The sequence below is a fragment of the Ziziphus jujuba genome, chromosome 2 (assembly GCF_031755915.1).
Source record: "Ziziphus jujuba cultivar Dongzao chromosome 2, ASM3175591v1".
Classification (NCBI taxonomy): domain Eukaryota; kingdom Viridiplantae; phylum Streptophyta; class Magnoliopsida; order Rosales; family Rhamnaceae; genus Ziziphus; species Ziziphus jujuba.
Window position 1 is genome coordinate 19,514,333 of NC_083380.1, and position 9,971 is coordinate 19,524,303.

The 9,971-nt window shown below is 56.4% G+C and overlaps 33 non-coding genes across 33 annotated transcripts; all 33 read right to left on the minus strand.

The window, feature by feature from the left end:
- Position 1: 1 nt before the first annotated feature.
- On the minus strand, positions 2-120 carry LOC132800837 (5S ribosomal RNA). The gene has a single exon (XR_009635953.1). It is a non-coding gene; the product is annotated as a 5S ribosomal RNA (ribosomal RNA).
- A 189-nt stretch (positions 121-309) lies between these two features.
- Positions 310-428, minus strand: LOC132801361 (5S ribosomal RNA). Its single transcript, XR_009636477.1, has one exon. It is a non-coding gene; the product is annotated as a 5S ribosomal RNA (ribosomal RNA).
- A 189-nt stretch (positions 429-617) lies between these two features.
- LOC132801717 (5S ribosomal RNA) lies at positions 618-736 on the minus strand. Its single transcript, XR_009636837.1, has one exon. It is a non-coding gene; the product is annotated as a 5S ribosomal RNA (ribosomal RNA).
- A 190-nt stretch (positions 737-926) lies between these two features.
- LOC132800839 (5S ribosomal RNA) lies at positions 927-1,045 on the minus strand. Its single transcript, XR_009635955.1, has one exon. It is a non-coding gene; the product is annotated as a 5S ribosomal RNA (ribosomal RNA).
- Positions 1,046-1,234: 189 nt separating this feature from the next.
- Positions 1,235-1,353, minus strand: LOC132801416 (5S ribosomal RNA). The gene has a single exon (XR_009636532.1). It is a non-coding gene; the product is annotated as a 5S ribosomal RNA (ribosomal RNA).
- A 190-nt stretch (positions 1,354-1,543) lies between these two features.
- On the minus strand, positions 1,544-1,662 carry LOC132800840 (5S ribosomal RNA). Its single transcript, XR_009635956.1, has one exon. It is a non-coding gene; the product is annotated as a 5S ribosomal RNA (ribosomal RNA).
- Positions 1,663-1,850: 188 nt separating this feature from the next.
- On the minus strand, positions 1,851-1,969 carry LOC132800841 (5S ribosomal RNA). The gene has a single exon (XR_009635957.1). It is a non-coding gene; the product is annotated as a 5S ribosomal RNA (ribosomal RNA).
- Positions 1,970-2,156: 187 nt separating this feature from the next.
- LOC132801174 (5S ribosomal RNA) lies at positions 2,157-2,275 on the minus strand. Its single transcript, XR_009636290.1, has one exon. It is a non-coding gene; the product is annotated as a 5S ribosomal RNA (ribosomal RNA).
- A 187-nt stretch (positions 2,276-2,462) lies between these two features.
- On the minus strand, positions 2,463-2,581 carry LOC132801444 (5S ribosomal RNA). The gene has a single exon (XR_009636560.1). It is a non-coding gene; the product is annotated as a 5S ribosomal RNA (ribosomal RNA).
- Positions 2,582-2,771: 190 nt separating this feature from the next.
- LOC132801421 (5S ribosomal RNA) lies at positions 2,772-2,890 on the minus strand. Its single transcript, XR_009636537.1, has one exon. It is a non-coding gene; the product is annotated as a 5S ribosomal RNA (ribosomal RNA).
- A 190-nt stretch (positions 2,891-3,080) lies between these two features.
- On the minus strand, positions 3,081-3,199 carry LOC132801719 (5S ribosomal RNA). Its single transcript, XR_009636839.1, has one exon. It is a non-coding gene; the product is annotated as a 5S ribosomal RNA (ribosomal RNA).
- A 190-nt stretch (positions 3,200-3,389) lies between these two features.
- Positions 3,390-3,508, minus strand: LOC132800842 (5S ribosomal RNA). Its single transcript, XR_009635958.1, has one exon. It is a non-coding gene; the product is annotated as a 5S ribosomal RNA (ribosomal RNA).
- A 188-nt stretch (positions 3,509-3,696) lies between these two features.
- LOC132800843 (5S ribosomal RNA) lies at positions 3,697-3,815 on the minus strand. Its single transcript, XR_009635959.1, has one exon. It is a non-coding gene; the product is annotated as a 5S ribosomal RNA (ribosomal RNA).
- A 190-nt stretch (positions 3,816-4,005) lies between these two features.
- On the minus strand, positions 4,006-4,124 carry LOC132801855 (5S ribosomal RNA). Its single transcript, XR_009636976.1, has one exon. It is a non-coding gene; the product is annotated as a 5S ribosomal RNA (ribosomal RNA).
- A 188-nt stretch (positions 4,125-4,312) lies between these two features.
- On the minus strand, positions 4,313-4,431 carry LOC132800844 (5S ribosomal RNA). Its single transcript, XR_009635960.1, has one exon. It is a non-coding gene; the product is annotated as a 5S ribosomal RNA (ribosomal RNA).
- Positions 4,432-4,620: 189 nt separating this feature from the next.
- On the minus strand, positions 4,621-4,739 carry LOC132801418 (5S ribosomal RNA). The gene has a single exon (XR_009636534.1). It is a non-coding gene; the product is annotated as a 5S ribosomal RNA (ribosomal RNA).
- A 188-nt stretch (positions 4,740-4,927) lies between these two features.
- Positions 4,928-5,046, minus strand: LOC132801810 (5S ribosomal RNA). The gene has a single exon (XR_009636931.1). It is a non-coding gene; the product is annotated as a 5S ribosomal RNA (ribosomal RNA).
- A 190-nt stretch (positions 5,047-5,236) lies between these two features.
- LOC132800845 (5S ribosomal RNA) lies at positions 5,237-5,355 on the minus strand. Its single transcript, XR_009635961.1, has one exon. It is a non-coding gene; the product is annotated as a 5S ribosomal RNA (ribosomal RNA).
- Positions 5,356-5,544: 189 nt separating this feature from the next.
- LOC132800846 (5S ribosomal RNA) lies at positions 5,545-5,663 on the minus strand. The gene has a single exon (XR_009635962.1). It is a non-coding gene; the product is annotated as a 5S ribosomal RNA (ribosomal RNA).
- Positions 5,664-5,850: 187 nt separating this feature from the next.
- On the minus strand, positions 5,851-5,969 carry LOC132801175 (5S ribosomal RNA). Its single transcript, XR_009636291.1, has one exon. It is a non-coding gene; the product is annotated as a 5S ribosomal RNA (ribosomal RNA).
- Positions 5,970-6,156: 187 nt separating this feature from the next.
- LOC132801176 (5S ribosomal RNA) lies at positions 6,157-6,275 on the minus strand. The gene has a single exon (XR_009636292.1). It is a non-coding gene; the product is annotated as a 5S ribosomal RNA (ribosomal RNA).
- Positions 6,276-6,465: 190 nt separating this feature from the next.
- LOC132801177 (5S ribosomal RNA) lies at positions 6,466-6,584 on the minus strand. Its single transcript, XR_009636293.1, has one exon. It is a non-coding gene; the product is annotated as a 5S ribosomal RNA (ribosomal RNA).
- Positions 6,585-6,774: 190 nt separating this feature from the next.
- Positions 6,775-6,893, minus strand: LOC132801532 (5S ribosomal RNA). Its single transcript, XR_009636648.1, has one exon. It is a non-coding gene; the product is annotated as a 5S ribosomal RNA (ribosomal RNA).
- Positions 6,894-7,080: 187 nt separating this feature from the next.
- Positions 7,081-7,199, minus strand: LOC132800847 (5S ribosomal RNA). The gene has a single exon (XR_009635963.1). It is a non-coding gene; the product is annotated as a 5S ribosomal RNA (ribosomal RNA).
- A 186-nt stretch (positions 7,200-7,385) lies between these two features.
- Positions 7,386-7,504, minus strand: LOC132801178 (5S ribosomal RNA). The gene has a single exon (XR_009636294.1). It is a non-coding gene; the product is annotated as a 5S ribosomal RNA (ribosomal RNA).
- A 187-nt stretch (positions 7,505-7,691) lies between these two features.
- Positions 7,692-7,810, minus strand: LOC132801179 (5S ribosomal RNA). Its single transcript, XR_009636295.1, has one exon. It is a non-coding gene; the product is annotated as a 5S ribosomal RNA (ribosomal RNA).
- Positions 7,811-7,999: 189 nt separating this feature from the next.
- LOC132801180 (5S ribosomal RNA) lies at positions 8,000-8,118 on the minus strand. Its single transcript, XR_009636296.1, has one exon. It is a non-coding gene; the product is annotated as a 5S ribosomal RNA (ribosomal RNA).
- A 190-nt stretch (positions 8,119-8,308) lies between these two features.
- Positions 8,309-8,427, minus strand: LOC132800848 (5S ribosomal RNA). Its single transcript, XR_009635964.1, has one exon. It is a non-coding gene; the product is annotated as a 5S ribosomal RNA (ribosomal RNA).
- Positions 8,428-8,615: 188 nt separating this feature from the next.
- LOC132801895 (5S ribosomal RNA) lies at positions 8,616-8,734 on the minus strand. Its single transcript, XR_009637016.1, has one exon. It is a non-coding gene; the product is annotated as a 5S ribosomal RNA (ribosomal RNA).
- Positions 8,735-8,922: 188 nt separating this feature from the next.
- Positions 8,923-9,041, minus strand: LOC132801748 (5S ribosomal RNA). The gene has a single exon (XR_009636867.1). It is a non-coding gene; the product is annotated as a 5S ribosomal RNA (ribosomal RNA).
- A 189-nt stretch (positions 9,042-9,230) lies between these two features.
- LOC132801601 (5S ribosomal RNA) lies at positions 9,231-9,349 on the minus strand. The gene has a single exon (XR_009636721.1). It is a non-coding gene; the product is annotated as a 5S ribosomal RNA (ribosomal RNA).
- A 189-nt stretch (positions 9,350-9,538) lies between these two features.
- On the minus strand, positions 9,539-9,657 carry LOC132801181 (5S ribosomal RNA). Its single transcript, XR_009636297.1, has one exon. It is a non-coding gene; the product is annotated as a 5S ribosomal RNA (ribosomal RNA).
- A 183-nt stretch (positions 9,658-9,840) lies between these two features.
- Positions 9,841-9,959, minus strand: LOC132801278 (5S ribosomal RNA). The gene has a single exon (XR_009636394.1). It is a non-coding gene; the product is annotated as a 5S ribosomal RNA (ribosomal RNA).
- Between the last annotated feature and the right edge of the window lie 12 nt (positions 9,960-9,971).

The window sequence follows — 9,971 nt, forward strand, 5'->3', positions numbered from 1 at the left end:
AGGGGTGCAACACGAGGACTTCCCAGGAGGTCACCCATCCTAGTACTACTCTCGCCCAAGCACGCTTAACTTCGGAGTTCTGATGGGATCCGGTGCATTAGTGCTGGTATGATCGCACCCGACATGGTGATGCTAAAGAATGGATATAAGGAAAAGAAGCAGCGCAGCAGGTCCGCATGCGTTCGGCGCGATCCGGGCAGCGGCATCGACGCACCGGCCCACCGAGCGAGTTCCCTCGGTCGGGCCGGGAGAAAAGGGAAACTCCGAGGGTGAAAGGCGCGGGGAAAGAGAGGAAAAAAAAAAAAAAAAGGGGTGCAACACGAGGACTTCCCAGGAGGTCACCCATCCTAGTACTACTCTCGCCCAAGCACGTTTAACTTCGGAGTTCTGATGGGATCCGGTGCATTAGTGCTGGTATGATCGCACCCGACATGGTGATGCTAAAGAATGGATATAAGGAAAAGAAGCAGCGCAGCAGGTCCGCAGGCGTTCGGCGCGATCCGGGCAGCGGCATCGACGCACCGGCCCACCGAGCGAGTTCCCTCGGTCGGGCCGGGAGAAAAGGGAAACTCCGAGGGTGAAAGGCGCGGGGAAAGAGAGGAAAAAAAAAAAAAAAAGGGGTGCAACACGAGGACTTCCCAGGAAGTCACCCATCCTAGTACTACTCTCGCCCAAGCACGCTTAACTTCGGAGTTCTGATGGGATCCGGTGCATAAGTGCTGGTATGATCGCACCCGACATGGTGATGCTAAAGAATGGATATAAGGAAAAGAAGCAGCGCAGCAGGTCCGCAGGCGTTCGGCGCGATCCGGGCAGCGGCATCGACGCACCGGCCCACCGAGCGAGTTCCCTCGGTCGGGCCGGGAGAAAAGGGAAACTCCGAGGGTGAAAGGCGCGGGGAAAGAGAGGAAAAAAAAAAAAAAAAAGGGGTGCAACACGAGGACTTCCCAGGAGGTCACCCATCCTAGTACTACTCTCGCCCAAGCACGCTTAACTTCGGAGTTCTGATGGGATCCGGTGCATTAGTGCTGGTATGATCGCACCCGACATGGTGATGCTAAAGAATGGATATAAGGAAAAGAAGCAGCGCAGCAGGTCCGCATGCGTTCGGCGCGATCCGGGCAGCGGCATCGACGCACCGGCCCACCGAGCGAGTTCCCTCGGTCGGGCCGGGAGAAAAGGGAAACTCCGAGGGTGAAAGGCGCGGGGAAAGAGAGGAAAAAAAAAAAAAAAAGGGGTGCAACACGAGGACTTCCCAGGAGGTCACCCATCCTAGTACTACTCTCGCCCAAGCACGCTTAACTTCGGAGTTCTGATGGGATCCGGTGGATTAGTGCTGGTATGATCGCACCCGACATGGTGATGCTAAAGAATGGATATAAGGAAAAGAAGCAGCGCAGCAGGTCCGCATGCGTTCGGCGCGATCCGGGCAGCGGCATCGACGCACCGGCCCACCAAGCGAGTTCCCTCGGTCGGGCCGGGAGAAAAGGGAAACTCCGAGGGTGAAAGGCGCGGGGAAAGAGAGGAAAAAAAAAAAAAAAAAGGGGTGCAACACGAGGACTTCCCAGGAGGTCACCCATCCTAGTACTACTCTCGCCCAAGCACGCTTAACTTCGGAGTTCTGATGGGATCCGGTGCATTAGTGCTGGTATGATCGCACCCGACATGGTGATGCTAAAGAATGGATATAAGGAAAAGAAGCAGCGCAGCAGGTCCGCAGGCGTTCGGCGCGATCCGGGCAGCGGCATCGACGCACCGGCCCACCGAGCGAGTTCCCTCGGTCGGGCCGGGAGAAAAGGGAAACTCCGAGGGTGAAAGGCGCGGGGAAAGAGAGGAAAAAAAAAAAAAAAGGGGTGCAACACGAGGACTTCCCAGGAGGTCACCCATCCTAGTACTACTCTCGCCCAAGCACGCTTAACTTCGGAGTTCTGATGGGATCCGGTGCATTAGTGCTGGTATGATCGCACCCAACATGGTGATGCTAAAGAATGGATATAAGGAAAAGAAGCAGCGCAGCAGGTCCGCATGCCTTCGGCGCGATCCGGGCAGCGGCATCGACGCACCGGCCCACCGAGCGAGTTCCCTCGGTCGGGCCGGGAGAAAAGGGAAACTCCGAGGGTGAAAGGCGCGGGGAAAGAGAGGAAAAAAAAAAAAAAAGGGTGCAACACGAGGACTTCCCAGGAGGTCACCCATCCTAGTACTACTCTCGCCCAAGCACGCTTAACTTCGGAGTTCTGATGGGATCCGGTGCATTAGTGCTGGTATGATCGCACCCGACATGGTGATGCTAAAGAATGGATATAAGGAAAAGAAGCAGCGCAGCAGGTCCGCATGCCTTCGGCGCGATCCGGGCAGCGGCATCGACGCACCGGCCCACCGAGCGAGTTCCCTCGGTCGGGCCGGGAGAAAAGGGAAACTCCGAGGGTGAAAGGCGCGGGGAAAGAGAGGAAAAAAAAAAAAAAAGGGTGCAACACGAGGACTTCCCAGGAGGTCACCCATCCTAGTACTACTCTCGCCCAAGCACGCTTAACTTCGGAGTTCTGATGGGATCCGGTGCATTAGTGCTGGTATAATCGCACCCGACATGGTGATGCTAAAGAATGGATATAAGGAAAAGAAGCAGCGCAGCAGGTCCGCATGCGTTCGGCGCGATCCGGGCAGCGGCATCGACGCACCGTCCCACCGAGCGAGTTCCCTCGGTCGGGCCGGGATAAAAGGGAAACTCCGAGGGTGAAAGGCGCGGGGAAAGAGAGGAAAAAAAAAAAAAAAAAAGGGTGCAACACGAGGACTTCCCAGGAGGTCACCCATCCTAGTACTACTCTCGCCCAAGCACGTTTAACTTCGGAGTTCTGATGGGATCCGGTGCATTAGTGCTGGTATGATCGCACCCGACATGGTGATGCTAAAGAATGGATATAAGGAAAAGAAGCAGCGCAGCAGGTCCGCAGGCGTTCGGCGCGATCCGGGCAGCGGCATCGACGCACCGGCCCACCGAGCGAGTTCCCTCGGTCGGGCCGGGAGAAAAGGGAAACTCCGAGGGTGAAAGGCGCGGGGAAAGAGAGGAAAAAAAAAAAAAAAAAGGGGTGCAACACGAGGACTTCCCAGGAAGTCACCCATCCTAGTACTACTCTCGCCCAAGCACGCTTAACTTCGGAGTTCTGATGGGATCCGGTGCATAAGTGCTGGTATGATCGCACCCGACATGGTGATGCTAAAGAATGGATATAAGGAAAAGAAGCAGCGCAGCAGGTCCGCAGGCGTTCGGCGCGATCCGGGCAGCGGCATCGACGCACCGGCCCACCGAGCGAGTTCCCTCGGTCGGGCCGGGAGAAAAGGGAAACTCCGAGGGTGAAAGGCGCGGGGAAAGAGAGGAAAAAAAAAAAAAAAAAGGGGTGCAACACGAGGACTTCCCAGGAGGTCACCCATCCTAGTACTACTCTCGCCCAAGCACGCTTAACTTCGGAGTTCTGATGGGATCCGGTGCATTAGTGCTGGTATGATCGCACCCGACATGGTGATGCTAAAGAATGGATATAAGGAAAAGAAGCAGCGCAGCAGGTCCGCAGGCGTTCGGCGCGATCCGGGCAGCGGCATCGACGCACCGGCCCACCGAGCGAGTTCCCTCGGTCGGGCCGGGAGAAAAGGGAAACTCCGAGGGTGAAAGGCGCGGGGAAAGAGAGGAAAAAAAAAAAAAAAGGGGTGCAACACGAGGACTTCCCAGGAGGTCACCCATCCTAGTACTACTCTCGCCCAAGCACGCTTAACTTCGGAGTTCTGATGGGATCCGGTGCATTAGTGCTGGTATGATCGCACCCGACATGGTGATGCTAAAGAATGGATATAGGGAAAAGAAGCAGCGCAGCAGGTCCGCATGCGTTCGGCGCGATCCGGGCAGCGGCATCGACGCACCGGCCCACCGAGCGAGTTCCCTCGGTCGGGCCGGGAGAAAAGGGAAACTCCGAGGGTGAAAGGCGCGGGGAAAGAGAGGAAAAAAAAAAAAAAAAAGGGGTGCAACACGAGGACTTCCCAGGAGGTCACCCATCCTAGTACTACTCTCGCCCAAGCACGCTTAACTTCGGTGTTCTGATGGGATCCGGTGCATTAGTGCTGGTATGATCGCACCCGACATGGTGATGCTAAAGAATGGATATAAGGAAAAGAAGCAGCGCAGCAGGTCCGCAGGCGTTCGGCGCGATCCGGGCAGCGGCATCGACGCACCGGCCCACCGAGCGAGTTCCCTCGGTCGGGCCGGGAGAAAAGGGAAACTCCGAGGGTGAAAGGCGCGGGGAAAGAGAGGAAAAAAAAAAAAAAAGGGGTGCAACACGAGGACTTCCCAGGAGGTCACCCATCCTAGTACTACTCTCGCCCAAGCACGCTTAACTTCGGAGTTCTGATGGGATCCGGTGCATTAGTGCTGGTATGATCGCACCCGACATGGTGATGCTAAAGAATGGATATAAGGAAAAGAAGCAGCGCAGCAGGTCCGCATGCGTTCGGCGCGATCCGGGCAGCGGCATCGACGCACCGGCCCACCGAGCGAGTTCCCTCGGTCGGGCCGGGAGAAAAGGGAAACTCCGAGGGTGAAAGGCGCGGGGAAAGAGAGGAAAAAAAAAAAAAAAAGGGGTGCAACACGAGGACTTCCCAGGAGGTCACCCATCCTAGTACTACTCTCGCCCAAGCACGCTTAACTTCGGAGTTCTGATGGGATCCGGTGGATTAGTGCTGGTATGATCGCACCCGACATGGTGATGCTAAAGAATGGATATAAGGAAAAGACGCAGCGCAGCAGGTCCGCAGGCGTTCGGCGCGATCCGGGCAGCGGCATCGACGCACCGGCCCACCGAGCGAGTTCCCTCGGTCGGGCCGGGAGAAAAGGGAAACTCCGAGGGTGAAAGGCGCGGGGAAAGAGAGGAAAAAAAAAAAAAAAGGGGTGCAACACGAGGACTTCCCAGGAGGTCACCCATCCTAGTACTACTCTCGCCCAAGCACGCTTAACTTCGGAGTTCTGATTGGATCCGGTGCATTAGTGCTGGTATGATCGCACCCGACATGGTGATGCTAAAGAATGGATATAAGGAAAAGAAGCAGCGCAGCAGGTCCGCATGCGTTCGGCGCGATCCGGGCAGCGGCATCGACGCACCGGCCCACCGAGCGAGTTCCCTCGGTCGGGCCGGGAGAAAAGGGAAACTCCGAGGGTGAAAGGCGCGGGGAAAGAGAGGAAAAAAAAAAAAAAAAAGGGGTGCAACACGAGGACTTCCCAGGAGGTCACCCATCCTAGTACTACTCTCGCCCAAGCACGCTTAACTTCGGAGTTCTGATGGGATCCGGTGCATTAGTGCTGGTATGATCGCACCCGACATGGTGATGCTAAAGAATGGATATAAGGAAAAGAAGCAGCGCAGCAGGTCCGCAGGCGTTCGGCGCGATCCGGGCAGCGGCATCGACGCACCGGCCCACCGAGCGAGTTCCCTCGATCGGGCCGGGAGAAAAGGGAAACTCCGAGGGTGAAAGGCGCGGGGAAAGAGAGGAAAAAAAAAAAAAAAAGGGGTGCAACACGAGGACTTCCCAGGAGGTCACCCATCCTAGTACTACTCTCGCCCAAGCACGCTTAACTTCGGAGTTCTGATGGGATCCGGTGCATTAGTGCTGGTATGATCGCACCCGACATGGTGATGCTAAAGAATGGATATAAGGAAAAGAAGCAGCGCAGCAGGTCCGCATGCCTTCGGCGCGATCCGGGCAGCGGCATCGACGCACCGGCCCACCGAGCGAGTTCCCTCGGTCGGGCCGGGAGAAAAGGGAAACTCCGAGGGTGAAAGGCGCGGGGAAAGAGAGGAAAAAAAAAAAAAAAGGGTGCAACACGAGGACTTCCCAGGAGGTCACCCATCCTAGTACTACTCTCGCCCAAGCACGCTTAACTTCGGAGTTCTGATGGGATCCGGTGCATTAGTGCTGGTATGATCGCACCCGACATGGTGATGCTAAAGAATGGATATAAGGAAAAGAAGCAGCGCAGCAGGTCCGCATGCCTTCGGCGCGATCCGGGCAGCGGCATCGACGCACCGGCCCACCGAGCGAGTTCCCTCGGTCGGGCCGGGAGAAAAGGGAAACTCCGAGGGTGAAAGGCGCGGGGAAAGAGAGGAAAAAAAAAAAAAAAGGGTGCAACACGAGGACTTCCCAGGAGGTCACCCATCCTAGTACTACTCTCGCCCAAGCACGCTTAACTTCGGAGTTCTGATGGGATCCGGTGCATTAGTGCTGGTATGATCGCACCCGACATGGTGATGCTAAAGAATGGATATAAGGAAAAGAAGCAGCGCAGCAGGTCCGCATGCGTTCGGCGCGATACGGGCAGCGGCATCGACGCACCGTCCCACCGAGCGAGTTCCCTCGGTCGGGCCGGGATAAAAGGGAAACTCCGAGGGTGAAAGGCGCGGGGAAAGAGAGGAAAAAAAAAAAAAAAAAAGGGTGCAACACGAGGACTTCCCAGGAGGTCACCCATCCTAGTACTACTCTCGCCCAAGCACGCTTAACTTCGGAGTTCTGATGGGATCCGGTGCATTAGTGCTGGTATGATCGCACCCGACATGGTGATGCTAAAGAATGGATATAAGGAAAAGAAGCAGCGCAGCAGGTCCGCATGCGTTCGGCGCGATCCGGGCAGCGGCATCGACGCACCGGCCCACCGAGCGAGTTCCCTCGGTCGGGCCGGGAGAAAAGGGAAACTCCGAGGGTGAAAGGCGCGGGGAAAGAGAGGAAAAAAAAAAAAAAAAAGGGGTGCAACACGAGGACTTCCCAGGAGGTCACCCATCCTAGTACTACTCTCGCCCAAGCACGCTTAACTTCGGAGTTCTGATGGGATCCGGTGCATTAGTGCTGGTACGATCGCACCCGACATGGTGATGCTAAAGAATGGATATAAGGAAAAGAAGCAGCGCAGCAGGTCCGCAGGCGTTCGGCGCGATCCGGGCAGCGGCATCGACGCACCGGCCCACCGAGCGAGTTCCCTCGGTCGGGCCGGGAGAAAAGGGAAACTCCGAGGGTGAAAGGCGCGGGGAAAGAGAGGAAAAAAAAAAAAAAGGGGTGCAACACGAGGACTTCCCAGGAGGTCACCCATCCTAGTACTACTCTCGCCCAAGCACGCTTAACTTCGGAGTTCTGATGGGATCCGGTGCATTAGTGCTGGTATGATCGCACCCGACATGGTGATGCTAAAGAATGGATATAAGGAAAAGAAGCAGCGCAGCAGGTCCGCATGCCTTCGGCGCGATCCGGGCAGCGGCATCGACGCACCGGCCCACCGAGCGAGTTCCCTCGGTCGGGCCGGGAGAAAAGGGAAACTCCGAGGGTGAAAGGCGCGGGGAAAGAGAGGAAAAAAAAAAAAAAGGGTGCAACACGAGGACTTCCCAGGAGGTCACCCATCCTAGTACTACTCTCGCCCAAGCACGCTTAACTTCGGAGTTCTGATGGGATCCGGTGCATTAGTGCTGGTATGATCGCACCCGACATGGTGATGCTAAAGAATGGATATAAGGAAAAGAAGCAGCGCAGCAGGTCCGCATGCCTTCGGCGCGATCCGGGCAGCGGCATCGACGCACCGGCCCACCGAGCGAGTTCCCTCGGTCGGGCCGGGAGAAAAGGGAAACTCCGAGGGTGAAAGGCGCGGGGAAAGAGAGGAAAAAAAAAAAAAAAGGGTGCAACACGAGGACTTCCCAGGAGGTCACCCATCCTAGTACTACTCTCGCCCAAGCACGCTTAACTTCGGAGTTCTGATGGGATCCGGTGCATTAGTGCTGGTATGATCGCACCCGACATGGTGATGCTAAAGAATGGATATAAGGAAAAGAAGCAGCGCAGCAGGTCCGCATGCGTTCGGCGCGATACGGGCAGCGGCATCGACGCACCGTCCCACCGAGCGAGTTCCCTCGGTCGGGCCGGGATAAAAGGGAAACTCCGAGGGTGAAAGGCGCGGGGAAAGAGAGGAAAAAAAAAAAAAAAAAGGGTGCAACACGAGGACTTCCCAGGAGGTCACCCATCCTAGTACTACTCTCGCCCAAGCACGCTTAACTTCGGAGTTCTGATGGGATCCGGTGCATTAGTGCTGGTATGATCGCACCCGACATGGTGATGCTAAAGAATGGATATAAGGAAAAGAAGCAGCGCAGCAGGTCCGCATGCGTTCGGCGCGATCCGGGCAGCGGCATCGACGCACCGGCCCACCGAGCGAGTTCCCTCGGTCGGGCCGGGAGAAAAGGGAAACTCCGAGGGTGAAAGGCGCGGGGAAAGAGAGGAAAAAAAAAAAAAAAAAGGGGTGCAACACGAGGACTTCCCAGGAGGTCACCCATCCTAGTACTACTCTCGCCCAAGCACGCTTAACTTCGGAGTTCTGATGGGATCCGGTGCATTAGTGCTGGTATGATCGCACCCGACATGGTGATGCTAAAGAATGGATATAAGGAAAAGAAGCAGCGCAGCAGGTCCGCAGGCGTTCGGCGCGATCCGGGCAGCGGCATCGACGCACCGGCCCACCGAGCGAGTTCCCTCGGTCGGGCCGGGAGAAAAGGGAAACTCCGAGGGTGAAAGGCGCGGGGAAAGAGAGGAAAAAAAAAAAAAAAAGGGTGCAACACGAGGACTTCCAAGGAGGTCACCCATCCTAGTACTACTCTCGCCCAAGCACGCTTAACTTCGGAGTTCTGATGGGATCCGGTGAATTAGTGCTGGTATGATCGCACCCGACATGGTGATGCTAAAGAATGGATATAAGGAAAAGAAGCAGCGCAGCAGGTCCGCAGGCGTTCGGCGCGATCCGGGCAGCGGCATCGACGCACCGGCCCACCGAGCGAGTTCCCTCGGTCGGGCCGGGAGAAAAGGGAAACTCCGAGGGTGAAAGGCGCGGGCAAAGAGAGGAAAAAAAAAAAAAAAAGGGTGCAACACGAGGACTTCCCAGGAGGTCACCCATCCTTGTACTACTCTCGCCCAAGCACGCTTAACTTCGGAGTTCTGATGGGATCCGGTGCATTAGTGCTGGTATGATCGCACCCCACATGGTGATGCTAAAGAATGGATATAAGGAAAAGAAGCAGCGGAGCAGGTCCGCATGCGTTCGGCGCGATCCGGGCAGCGGCATCGACCCACCGGCCCACCGAGCGAGTTCCCTCGGTCGGGCCGGGAGAAAAGGGAAACTCCGAGGGTGAAAGGCGCGGGGAAAGAGAGGAAAAAAAAAAAAAAAAGGGGTGCAACACGAGGACTTCCCAGGAGGTCACCCATCCTAGTACTACTCTCGCCCAAGCACGCTTAACTTCGAAGTTCTGATGGGATCCGGTGCATTAGTGCTGGTATGATCGCACCCCACATGGTGATGCTAAAGAATGGATATAAGGAAAAGAAGCAGCGCAGCAGGTCCGCATGCGTTCGGCGCGATCCGGGCAGCGGCATCGACGCACCGGCCCACCGAGCGAGTTCCCTCGGTCGGGCTGGGAGAAAAGGGAAACTCCGAGGGTAAAAGGCGCGGGGAAAGAGAGGAAAAAAAAAAAAAAAAAGGGTGCAACACGAGGACTTCCCAGGAGGTCACCCATCCTAGTACTACTCTCGCCCAAGCACGCTTAACTTCGGAGTTCTGATGGGATCCGGTGCATTAGTGCTGGTATGATCGCACCCGACATGGTGATGCTAAAGAATGGATATAAGGAAAAGAAGCAGCGCAGCAGGTCCGCAGGCGTTCGGCGCGATCCGGGCAGGGGCATCGACGCACCGGCCCACCGAGCGAGTTCCCTCGGTCGGGCCGGGAGAAAAGGGAAACTCCGAGGGTGAAAGGCGCGGGGAAAGAGAGGAAAAAAAAAATGGGTGCAACACGAGGACTTCCCAGGAGGTCACCCATCCTAGTACTACTCTCGCCCAAGCACGCTTAACTTCGGAGTTCTGATGGGATCCGGTGCATTAGTGCTGGTATGATCGCACCCGACATGGTGATG